The sequence below is a fragment of the Arachis ipaensis genome, chromosome B10 (assembly GCF_000816755.2).
Source record: "Arachis ipaensis cultivar K30076 chromosome B10, Araip1.1, whole genome shotgun sequence".
Classification (NCBI taxonomy): Eukaryota; Viridiplantae; Streptophyta; class Magnoliopsida; order Fabales; family Fabaceae; genus Arachis; species Arachis ipaensis.
In genome coordinates this window covers 42,395,108-42,407,064 of record NC_029794.2, presented here as the reverse complement: position 1 = coordinate 42,407,064, position 11,957 = coordinate 42,395,108, and the positions used below count along the sequence as shown (strand labels likewise).

At 40.0% G+C, this 11,957-nt stretch overlaps 1 long non-coding RNA gene across 2 annotated transcripts; it reads left to right on the top strand.

Annotated features, from left to right (window-relative positions):
• LOC110267922 lies at positions 3,297-7,315 on the top strand. Of its 2 annotated transcripts, XR_002355899.1 has the most exons (3): positions 3,297-3,956; positions 4,122-4,459; positions 7,096-7,315. It is a non-coding gene; the product is annotated as an uncharacterized LOC110267922 (long non-coding RNA). The 2 variants fall into 2 exon arrangements; XR_002355898.1 differs by lacking the exon at positions 3,297-3,956 and having other exon boundaries at positions 4,036-4,459.

Sequence of the window (11,957 nt, the reverse complement as noted above, 5' to 3'; positions counted from 1 at the left end):
GGTACATAGGACAAGGTCCAAGTGTGGGGACATTCTCAAAGGACAATGAAAGTGCTTTACCATTGTTACCAGCTCCGACACCCCAGAGCCTAACCATGAGCAGAAGTTAGAATTGAAACCCCTCCCTCCACACCTCAAATATGCTTACCTTGAGGACAAGCAGAAGTTTCCAATTATCATTACAAGGGAACTCACTTCTCAACAAGAAGAGCAGTTACTTAGTGTGCTGAGGAGGTACAAGAAGGCAATTGGTTGTTGTTTGAAAGACATAGTAGGCATCAACCCTCAAGTTTATAAGCACAAAATATTTTTGGAAGAGGGAGCAAAGCCTGTCCGTCAACCCCAGAGAAGACTGAACCCCACTATCTTAGAGGTTGTCAAGAAGGAAGTGACCAGACTACTGGAGGCAGATATCATCTACCCTATCTGAGACAATGAATGGGTAAGCCCAGTACAAGTGGTGTCCAAGAAGTCTGGAGTCACTACAGTGAAGAATGAGCATGGAGAGCTCATGGAAACCAGAGTTCAGAACGCTTGGAGGGTCTGCATTGACTACAGACGCCTAAACCAGGCCACTCGTAAGGATCACTATCCTCTTCCATTCATTGATCAAATGCTGAATTGCTTGTCAGGTAAATCACATTATTGTTTCTTAGATGGTTACACAGGCTATTTCCAGATTCATATAGCTCCTGAAGATCAGGAAAAGACCACTTTTACATGTCCTTTGAGACTTATGCTTACAAGAGAATGCCCTTTGGCTTGTGCAATGCTCCAGCTACTTTTCAAAGGTGCATGATGAGTCTTTTCTCTGATCTTATTGAGGACTGTATGGAGATTTTTATGGATGATTTTAGTGTATATGGTGACTCCTTTACTCTTTTCTTGGATAGTTTATCTAGAGTGTTCGATAGATGTGTCAGTACTAACCTTGTATTGAATTTTGAAAAATGTCACTTTATGGTCAAACAAGGGATTGTACTAGGACATGTTGTGTCTAATACTGGCATTTCTGTAGATCCAACAAAGGTAGATGTTATTTCTAGTTTACCTTACCCCTCTTCTGTGAGGGAAGTCTGTTCATTCCTTGGCCATGCAGGTTTTTACAGGAGATTCATTAAGGACTTCAGTAAGGTAGCACTTCCCTTATCCAGACTACTGCAGAAAGATATTGAGTTCAAGTTCAGTGAGGATTGCAAACAAGCGTTTGATAAGCTAAAGACCACCCTGACTCAAGCTCCAATTGTGAGAGGACCAGACTGGAGCCAGCCATTTAAAATAATGTGCGGTGCTTCCAACCATGCAGCAAGGACCCCTTTGTAATTACTTATGCGTCTAAAACTTTGGATGCCGCTCAGTCTAATTATACTACTACTGAGAAAGAGCTTCTTGCTATTGTTTTTTCTCTGGATAAATTCTGAACCTATTTACTTGGTACAAAAGTAGTAGTGTACTCAGACCACGCAGCTCTAAAGTATCTATTAGCTAAAAAGGAATCCAAACCAAGGGTTATACGCTGGATACTACTACTACAAGAATTTGATTTAGAAATTAAGGATAGGAGTGGTAACCAGAATCTAGTGGCAAACCACTTGAGTCGCCTTGAGCACATTAAGCATGACTCCACTCCTATAGCTGATAATTTCCCATTTGATAACCTACAAGCAGTATCTGAGGTAGCCCCTTGGTATGCACCTGTAGCTAATTATCTAGTTAGCCGCACATTTGGTCACGGTAAAAAACCATGACCATACACCCTCTATGGTCACGGTTTTTTAGGGTGACCAAAAGAAAAAAGCTATGGTCACGATTTTTTAAAAAAGGGTGGCCTAAAAGGGTCTATAGTCACGGTTTTGAGGGTGACCTAAAGGGGTCTATGGTCACGGTTTTTTACAGTGACCAAAAAGAGTCTATGGTCACAGTTTTTCAAAAAAGGGTGACCTAAAAGGGTCTATGGTCACGGTTTTGGGGGTGTCCTAAAGGGGTCTATGGTGACAGTTTTTTACAGTGACCAAAAAAGGGCTATGGTCACGGTTTTTCAAAAAAGGGTGACCTAAAGGGGTCTATGGTCATGGTTTTGGGGGTGGCCTAAAGGGATCTATGGTCACGGTTTTCGGGGTGGCCTAAAAGGGTCTATAGTCACGGTTTTAGGGGTGACCTAAAGGGGTCTATGGTCACGGTTTTTTACAGTGACCAAAAAGGGGCTATGATCATGGTTTTTCAAAAAATGGTGACCTAAAAGTGTCTATGGTCACAGTTTTGGGGGATGACTTAAAGCGGTCTATAGTCACGGTTTTGGGGGTGGCCTAAAAGGGTCTGCGGTCACGGTTTTGGGGGGTAGCCTAAAAGGGTCTATGGTCACGGTTTTGCGGGTGGCCTAAAAGGGTCTATGGTCACGATTTTAGGGGTGACCTAAAGGGGTCTATGGTCACAGTTTTTTACAGTGACCAAAAAGGGGCTATGGTCACGGTTTTTCAAAAAAGGGTGACCTAAAAAGGTCTATAGTCACGGTTTTGGGGGGTGACCTAAAGGGGTCTATGGCCACGGTTTTGAGGGTGGCCTAAAAGGGTCTATGGTCACTGTTTTGAGGGGTGTCCTAAAGGGGTCTATGGTCACGGTTTTTTACAGTGACAAAAAAGGGTCTATGGCCACGGTTTTTTGGAAGGGTGACCTAAAAGGGTCTATGGTCACGACTTTGAGGGTGACTTAAAGGGATTTATGGTCACGGTTTGTCACAAAATGATTAATTTTTAAAAATAATATATATTATTTTATTTTTTTTATAAAATTAGTATATAATTTTTATTAATAATAACAAATATTATTTTTTATTTCATTACCACTCTAAAATTTAACATATTTTATATTTAAATAAATTTTTAAAAAACTTCCTTAAGAACAAAATATAGAGTTCTGATTTTTTCTTTTTCTCTACTAAAATCTTAAACCCACCATAACCCAACACTCATTATTAAGCTTGTAAAATCTCTGATTGTTAAAAAATAAATAATAAATTATTTGTGATTTATTATAGTTATTCATACTTTTATTTTCAAAAAATTATTTATCAAAAAGTAATTAAATCAAAATTATAAAATTTTAAATTTAAAATTAATTACAACTCATATAATTTTCATAAATATTTAGATATTTTTTATTTAAAATTTAAAATTTTAATAACTTAATTATTTCTAATTTTATTAAAAATATCTACTCTATACCTTAATTTTATTAAAATTTTCAAATAAAAACCTAATTTACCTACTCTCCAAACTCTAACCCTAAGCCAACCCTTTTTCTCCTAATTTACTCACACACTCAGCCCTCACCATATACACAGACAGAAAGAAAAAGAAAGGAAAGAGAAAGGGTGGAGCTCGAAGAGAGGGGGGAGAAGGACAAGGAAGGAGAGGGGGAAAAGGAGAGACGGCGCCAGTGGGTGTCACCGCCACCGTCGCCGCCGTCGTATCGCCGTCGGGAGAGTCATAACGCGAGGAGAGAGAGAGCGCTGCAGCCACTGGAGAGGAGCCCTCCAGCCCTCGTCACTATCAGCTCCATCGCCGTCGTCACCATTGGATCTGCGTGAAACCGTCGTCCTCGTCGTCACGATCGATGCTTCTCCTCATCGTTTATGGGTTGTCACCTCTCCTGCTTCTGCTGTCACGCCATCGTCTGCCCTTCTGGACTTTGCTGCTTTTGAATCACACCCTGTCACTGGTTCTCTGCCTCCTTCTTGTGGCCCAACCTCTAATTAGGTAACTCAAGTGTCTCTTGTTATGTGATTTTAGTTGATTTGGTTTTTATTTTGATTTGAATATTGATTTTGTATAATGCTGCCTGTTTTGGTCCCTAGTTCTCTGGCTGGAAGTGCATTGAGTTACATAAAAAGTATAACTAGATCATTGTCAAGTTTTACATTCATGCCTTGAGTTTTCAAGACTCAACAAAAACAAAGGGTATATAGTAATAAATTCTTTGTCATATTCATGTTGTTTAATTTTACTTACTTTTTACCGTAGAATGTTAGTTCATAGATTATATGAAATTAATTGCGAAATCTTTTTCTCTAATCCATGTGTCAATATGAATTTTATTTTTCAATTATGTGGTTTCAAATACAGGTGTAGAGAAAACATACATAGTTGTCTTTGGAATAGGACTATTAGCTTAGCTATTTTTTTCCTAGATTTTGTACAAAATGATCGGTTTCCAAGTAAGTTAAATGGCTTAAAATGATTTTCTAATAGAGATCTGAATTTGGTATTGTGATAGAAAAATTTGGTTGTTGTGATAGAGAAGTTTGGTTGTTGCTTTGGCTTTGGATAAGGGAAGCATTGGAAGCTGGGAAGAGTTACTATGGAAGGTTGCTGAATTATAAGAAGGATGGAATGCCCTTCTGGAACCTACTTACAATTTCACCCATCAAGGACGAAGACGGCAAAGTCTTCAAATTCATCGGGTAAAGATAGTGTCCTTTTTTACCTCTGTTGAGTTTTGTCTTTCAAGTTAGTTTTTTACTTTTTTTATTCATTTTATTGTTGACTTTTTTTATTGATGAATTCTTCAAAAAGAGAAGTGAGGTAGAAGTAAGCAGGGCTATGAGACTTGAAGATAGAGTGGAGGAGGCTATGAATAAGGCTGGCTTTTGGCAAGATCAACAGGCACCAAACACGGGTGGTGGGAACAATAGCAGCCAAGTGTATGAAAGGAGAAAGAAAAAGCATGACAAATGAAAGGTGGACTTGCTCCTTATTCATCACTACAAAATCTATCTGTTCTAAGTTGTCTTTGCATCTTTAAGTAGTTCTTTATAAGTCTTTGCATCATGTTTGTTTCTTTTAAAATAAGTAAGCTAGTCTATGTGTGTGCTTGTGTGTTTACTTTCACTGAACAAAAAGTATGTTTTGTCCCCTGCATCTTTAAGTTCAATAAAAGAAAAAGTTTGAATGTGAAGCAAGATAGTCTCTGTTAGATAGAAGTAGAATAAAAGTAAGTGGTGGTATGTGTGTGATTGTATAATAGCTCACTTTTAGTGAATAAAGAGCCAGGATACCTCCTTCTAAGTAAAGAGTGGCCTACTGTCTATGAATCTCAATTAAATAAAAAAAAAAAATTCCTTGGTTAGAAAGAAAAACAAAAAGAAGGAAAGAAAAAAGATAGCCAAAAAGTGGTAGAACAAAAGGAAACAAAAAGAAACAAAGCTGGACACCAATAGCTTGAACTTTAAAATATATGCCTGTGATGTCTTTGTATTAGGATCTGCTTGGATTAGTAAGCTCTTAGGAGTGCATCAACACTCAAAATTGTTGCATATTATGATAGAATGAATATCTCGTGATTATGAGCATAGCTTTGATGAGTTTGGTTGATTAATTATAGGTGAAGAAAGCTTGGAGAAAGGTTGAAGTAAGAAGGAATAGCTAGGAGTAAAGAGAAGATAATGGAATAAGTGAAATTGAACCAGGAAGCAAAAAGCTGGACCTAAAGTTAGCATCAAACTTTTGCACAAACTTTTGGTTGAAAAGTTAGCCCCAACGTTAGCCCCCTAACTTGGAGGCTAACGTTGGAACTTGAAAATCATTCCCTGGGTACCAAAAGTTTGCGCCAACGTTAGCCCCCTAACTTTGAGGCTAACGTTGGCACATAAAATTTACCCCTGGGTACCAAAAGTTTGCGCCAACGTTAGCCCTCTAACTTTGAGGCTAACGTTGGCATGAAGAAATCCTCCCTGGGCATCAAAAGTTTGTGCCAACGTTAGCCCCCTAACATTGAGGCTAACGTTGGCACATAAAAATCACAAGGAGGAGCAAAAGTTTGCTCCAACGTTAGCCCCCTAACTTGGTGGCTAACGTTGGCGCCACAAGCACACAAGGCAAGGCCAACGTTAGGGTCAAAGTTAGACCCCTAACGTTGGCACCAACGTTCATATCAGCAAATTTTGTGGGCTGCTATGAAAAGTTAGAGCAAAAGTTAGACCCCTAACTTTTGCTCCAACTTTTGGTCCAACTTTTGCAAAACTCCAACCCGGTTCAATTGGTTCACTTTGGTTCTTCTCCAAACTTCAAGAGCAATCAACCAAGGCCTCTTTCAACCCAATTCCACCAAGAGCAAAGGCCCAACTCAAGGCCTGAAGATCATTTGAAGAAAGTGTATAAATAGGATAGAATTCAAGTTCTTCGGAGAGCTTTTCTTTTGAATTTTCATAATAGTTTCCGGAGAGCTTTGGATATTGAGTGATCTTTAATTTCTTTGTCTTGAGGAAGGAGAATTCACTTCTCTTCCTCTTAGTTTTATTGCTTTCAATTTAAATTACAATTGTCTTGGATCTTGGGTTGGAGAATTGAAGAAATTCTGTTTCAATCTCATCCTTGGATCTCTCTGTTTATTTACTGAATTTGAATTTCTGTTTCCATTACTTGCTTCTCATCTAATTTCTTTGCAATTTACAATTTCCTTGCAATTGTTCTTGTTGGATCTAGGAAGGCATTGAGATCTAGACTTGGTTTTCTAGTCTTTGGGTCCTGAGATCTGATTTCCCATTTCAATTCTCTGTTTACTGCTTTCCATGTTTATCTACTTTCCTGCTTCGGATCCGATTCAATCCCAATTCCCTTTTTCTCTTCTGTTTAATGCAATTTAATTTTTCCTTGTTTAATTTCTGCAAATCCATGTCCCAATCCCATTTACAATTCAAGTCATTTACATTCCTTGCACTTTAAGATTCCGCAATTTACATTTCTTGCACTCTAAGTTTCTGCCATTTAATTTCTTGTTCTTTAAGATTCAGTAATTTAATTTCCTGCTCTCTTTAATTCCATGCAATTTAAATTCTGCAAATCACCAATCAATCAACCAAATCTTGATTCGCTTGACTAAATCAACCATTAAACAAAAATTGCTCAATCCTTCAATCCCTGTGGGATCGACCTCACTCCCGTGAGTTTTTATTACTTGATGCGACCCGGTGCACTTGCCGGTTAGATTTGGGTGTTTTGGGAGAGATTCGTTTCTCCACCAAAATATCTCATCAATATGTATTGTATTATCAAAAGAATTTTTGCTCTATTTTAACATGTTTATTTCTTTTGCTAGCAGGAAGACATGATGTGAAGAAAATATATTCCATACAAATATGACATGGAATGGGTCTTACACTTTAGTGATCTAAATGTAATTTTTTGATGTGTTCTGTACTTTTTGAAAAGAGACTTTACTCGGTATTACATGTAATTGGATATATTACACTCTATTTTGATTTCTGTTGTTTAGACTAAAATTAAACATATCTAGTTTATAATGAAACTTTTATGATTTATATTTCTTGTTCTTAGATTTATTTTGTGATTATCATTATTTTGAGATGTGATTATGCTTTAAAAAAATTAAAGCTCATAAAACAAAACAGGCTATGGTCACCACTTTAAAATAAGGTGACCATAGATAACCTATAGTCACGGCCAACACCGTGACCATAGATAAGGCTATGGTCACGGTTTTAAGGAGGGGTGAGCATAGGCTCTATGGTCACGGCCAAAACCGTGACCATAGATAAGGCTATGGTCACGGTTTTGAAGATGGGTGACCATAGAGGCTATAGTCACGACCAAAACCGTGACCATAGATAAGGCTATGGTCACGGTTTTAAGGAAGGGTGACCATAGAGGCTATGGTCACGGCCAAAACCGTGACCATAGATATGGCTATGGTCACAGTTTTAAGGAGGGGTGACCATAGGCTCTATGGTCACGGCCAAAATCGTGACCATAGATAAGGCTATGGTCACAGTTTTAAGGAAGGGTGACCATAGATTGCCCTATGGTCACGGTTAAAAACCGTGGCCTAAAGTGTTAGAATTTGAAAATTGTAACCGTGACCATAGAAACCGTGACCATAGGTAAAAAAACCGTGACCATAGACCTATGGCCACGAAGGAATAGGCCACGGTAAAAAAACATGACCATAGGTCCAAAACCGTGACCATAGATCTATGGTCACCCTTTTCACTAGCTATGGTCACGGTTTTTTACCGTGACCATAGACCTTTTTTTTTCTAGTGGCACCTTTCCTCCAAACTTTACTAAGCATCAAAGAGACAAGCTGAAAAGCGAGTCTAAATATTATATATGGGATGACCCATATTTATGGAGATGTGGCGCTGACCAGGTAATTAGACGGTGTGTGCCTCAACCAGAATTCCAGTCTATTTTAGAAGCCTGCCACTCATCTAAGAGTGGAGGACATTTTGGCCCTCAAAGAACAGCTAGAAAAATCTTAGACTGTAGATTCTGGTGGCCTACTCTTTTTAGAGACGCTGCTGAATTTTGTAAATCTTGTTTCCCATGCCAAAAATTTGGTAATATATCCAAGAGGGATGAAATACCTCAACAAATTATGCTTTTCTGTGAAGTTTTTGATGTTTGGGGCATTGACTTCATGGGTACATTTCCAAATTCTAATGGTTATTTTTATATATTGTTAGCTGTGGATTACATTTCCAAATGGGTGGAAGCAATTCCTACCCGCACTGATGATGCTAACAATGTTGTTTCCTTTGTTAGAAACTACATTATTTGTCGCTTTGGATCACCACGAGAAATCGTGAGCGATCAAGGCACCCATTTTTGTAACAGGAGACTAACAGGATTAATGAAGAAGCATGGGATAATTCATAAAGTTGCAACAGCCTACCATCCTCAGACTAATGGGCAAGCCGAGGTGTCAAACAGAGAGATAAAGCGTATCTTGCAGAAGATAGTCAAACCTCATAGGGGGATTGGAGCACCAGGCTCCAAGATGCACTTTGGGCATACAGAACAGCATACAAGACACCCATTGGGATGAGTCCTTTCCGCTTAGTTTATGGAAAAGCCTGTCATCTCCCAGTTGAAGGAATGCAATATGGGATTTGAAACAGCCAGAGCTGGGAGGAAGTTACAACTGCAAGAATTAGAAAGCCTTCGCCTGGAAGCTTATGAGAACTCAAGGCTGTACAAGGAGAAGATGAAGGTTTTATATGATAAGCACATCAAGAAGAGAGAATTCCAACCTGGGGACTTAGTCCTCCTTTACAAATCTCGACTGCGGCTCATGCCAGGCAAGTTGAGATCAAGATGGGAAGGTCCATACAGAGTAGAGAAGGTTGAGCCGTACGGAGTTTTTCACCTAAGTCACCCTTCAAGCTCTGAACTCATCAAAGTTAATGGACATCGTTTGAAGTTCTACCATGGCGAGAAGATGAAGAAAAACAAGGAGCTCGAGATCTTCCTCTTGGAGGATCTACACATAGCTGAAGACTGAGCTAGTGGAGTGTCCAACTTACGGACGTTAAAGCAAAGTGCTAGGTGGGAGACAACCCACCATGGTATGATCGTTCTTTTCTTTATTCGCAGTTTTCTTTTTCCATAACTCTTCTCCTTATTCACACATATAGCTTGCATCTGCATTTGCTTATCTTTATTTTTTAAAAAAAATGGTGACGCGACGCGACCGCATCAATGACGCGTCCGCATCGCAGGTGGCTTAGAAAGAATAAGAGAGCGAACAGAGAGTCACGCAGGAGCGTGGCTGGAGGCGTGCCTTTAGCACAATTCACCCCACGCGACTGCGTCACCGACGCATCCGCGTCATGTGGGAACACTGGCCTCCCACGCGACCGTGTCACCCACGCGGCCGCGTGACCTGAAAATCGACGTGAAAAGGGTACATAGCCGAAAGTTATGCTGGAGTGGTGCTGGACTAGTGCTAGACGCACAGCCCTTACCATGCGAACGTGTGCCTCACGCGTCCGCGTCATATCCCAATATTGGCCACTCACGCGATCGCATGACCCACGCGATCGCGTCACCCAAAATTTGGCAAAATTAAGATTTTGAACAGAGAGTTGTGCGAGCGCGAGGCTGCCCTCACGCCAGTAGCATAAAACGTGTCACGTGACCGCGTGACCAACGCGACCGCGTCAATCTGAATAAGCGCAATTTGCACGAACGCACGCGTCCGCGTCGCTTGCGCTGCACAGCTTACCCTGATTTGCCAAATATCTTATCTTTCTTCTCCCCAAATCCTATTTTCTCTTTTCCCTCCTTATTTCTTCCTTCTTCCTTCTTCCTTCTTTCTCACTTTCTACTTTCTCACCACCATTAACAAGGTTTTTCTTTTTCCTTCCTTACTTTTTCATTATCTTTCTTATTTTTATGTTTTCTTCTTTTCTTTTCTTTGTTACTTTCATTATTCATATTTTCTTTTTCTTTCTTCTTCTTTTTCTTTTAATTGGTGTTAGAAATTTAATTGAGTCATTATTTCTCATTATATGCTTGTGGATTATTGCAAAATTGTTTGGCAATTATATATTACTTTTTAAAGGGTTGCTTGCATGTTCAAATTATTATTTTCAATAGTTTATTCATCATGCATGCTACGTGTTTGTGAAAAAGCCCATATGGCATTATGCATTTTTCTACGTTATTCTATTCCACTATTCAATGCTTGCTTTTCGTAAATTCCCTTTACTATTTTATTAATTGAATTTAATTGTCAATACAAACGTGATGGCTAGTTTGTTACGAGTGATAACATATTTAACAAATTAAATGCTTGATATATACTACTCATGCCTTTGCCTGCATGCCAATAAACACCTTGCATTTAATTGTCATCAAATGCACTTTCTATATTTCCATTGATGAACTTTTCACATGTAGTCATGACCATGTGTTAACGACATCCTCTTTACCGTGCATTGATTATCACTTATACCATCCTCTTCCTTGCTCTTTCTCTTTGAGTTCATGTTACTTTATTTTTCCCTTTTCAGGATGGCCACCAAGAAAGAAAAAGAGAAAGCTACTCCCAAACCACCAGCAAGAAGAGGAACAAAAAGAGCATTAGTGGCAGAACCTTCTTCAACAGCAGTCAAGCCCTTAACAAAAAGAATTAAGAGGATTATAAAGGTTGATGAAAAGGAGAAAGCCTTCCCAGCAAAGGACACTGCGCAATTTTCCAATCGCTACTGTAAGCAGATGTTCCTTATCCTGGCGGAACAAAGTTACAACAACGAATACCTTCTTATCCTCCCGCTCAATATTGCTACCTTTGTTGAGCCGCAAATTGAACGAAGACAATGGGGTTTCCTACAGAGACAGCCAAGGCAGGCTAATCTTTCTTGGGTAGTTGAGTTCTACTCTAATTTCCACCTGCCAACCCTGCAGTCTGTCTATGTACGTCAGAAGCAAGTCCCCATTACAGAAGAGGCCATTCAACGAGCTCTAGATCTTCCCCCTACTCCAGAAAGATTGGATGCCTTTCAAGAAGCCGCACTCAAGCGCCAGATGTACCAATTTGATTGGGACGCCGTTCTCAGAGTTATCGCACTACCTAGCAGCAGATGGATCTACGGATACCATCGTTCCCACCCTAAGGGAATATCGGCTTCAGCACTTACCTTGGAGGCTCGCGTATCGGCACAGATCATGTCCCATTATGTCTTTCCGAGCACTCACGAGTCCTCCTTCACTGCAAACATGGCCGTTCTACTATGGTGCATCCTTACAGACCAGCCTCTGAACCTACCAAGACACATCCGGTATGACATGGGAGATGTACAGATTGTGGGCAACTTACCTTTTCCCGCCTTGGTCTCAAATCTCGTCTCAGCAGCCGAAGTCTCCTACAGAGCTGGGAACACCAAAGCCATGCTTCCACGGGATGATCAGTACCTCTCTAACAAGAAATATATTAGACTCCCAGCAGCCACTACTAGCCAGCCTACAGAACCGGCTGAGGACATCCCTCCATCAGCACCACAAGCACTGACCCTACTCCGGTATGACATGGGAGATGTACAGATTGTGGGCAACTTACCTTTTCCCGCCTTGGTCTCAAATCTCGTCTCAGCAGCCGAAGTCTCCTACAGAGCTGGGAACACCAAAGCCATGCTTCCACGGGATGAACGGGATGATCAG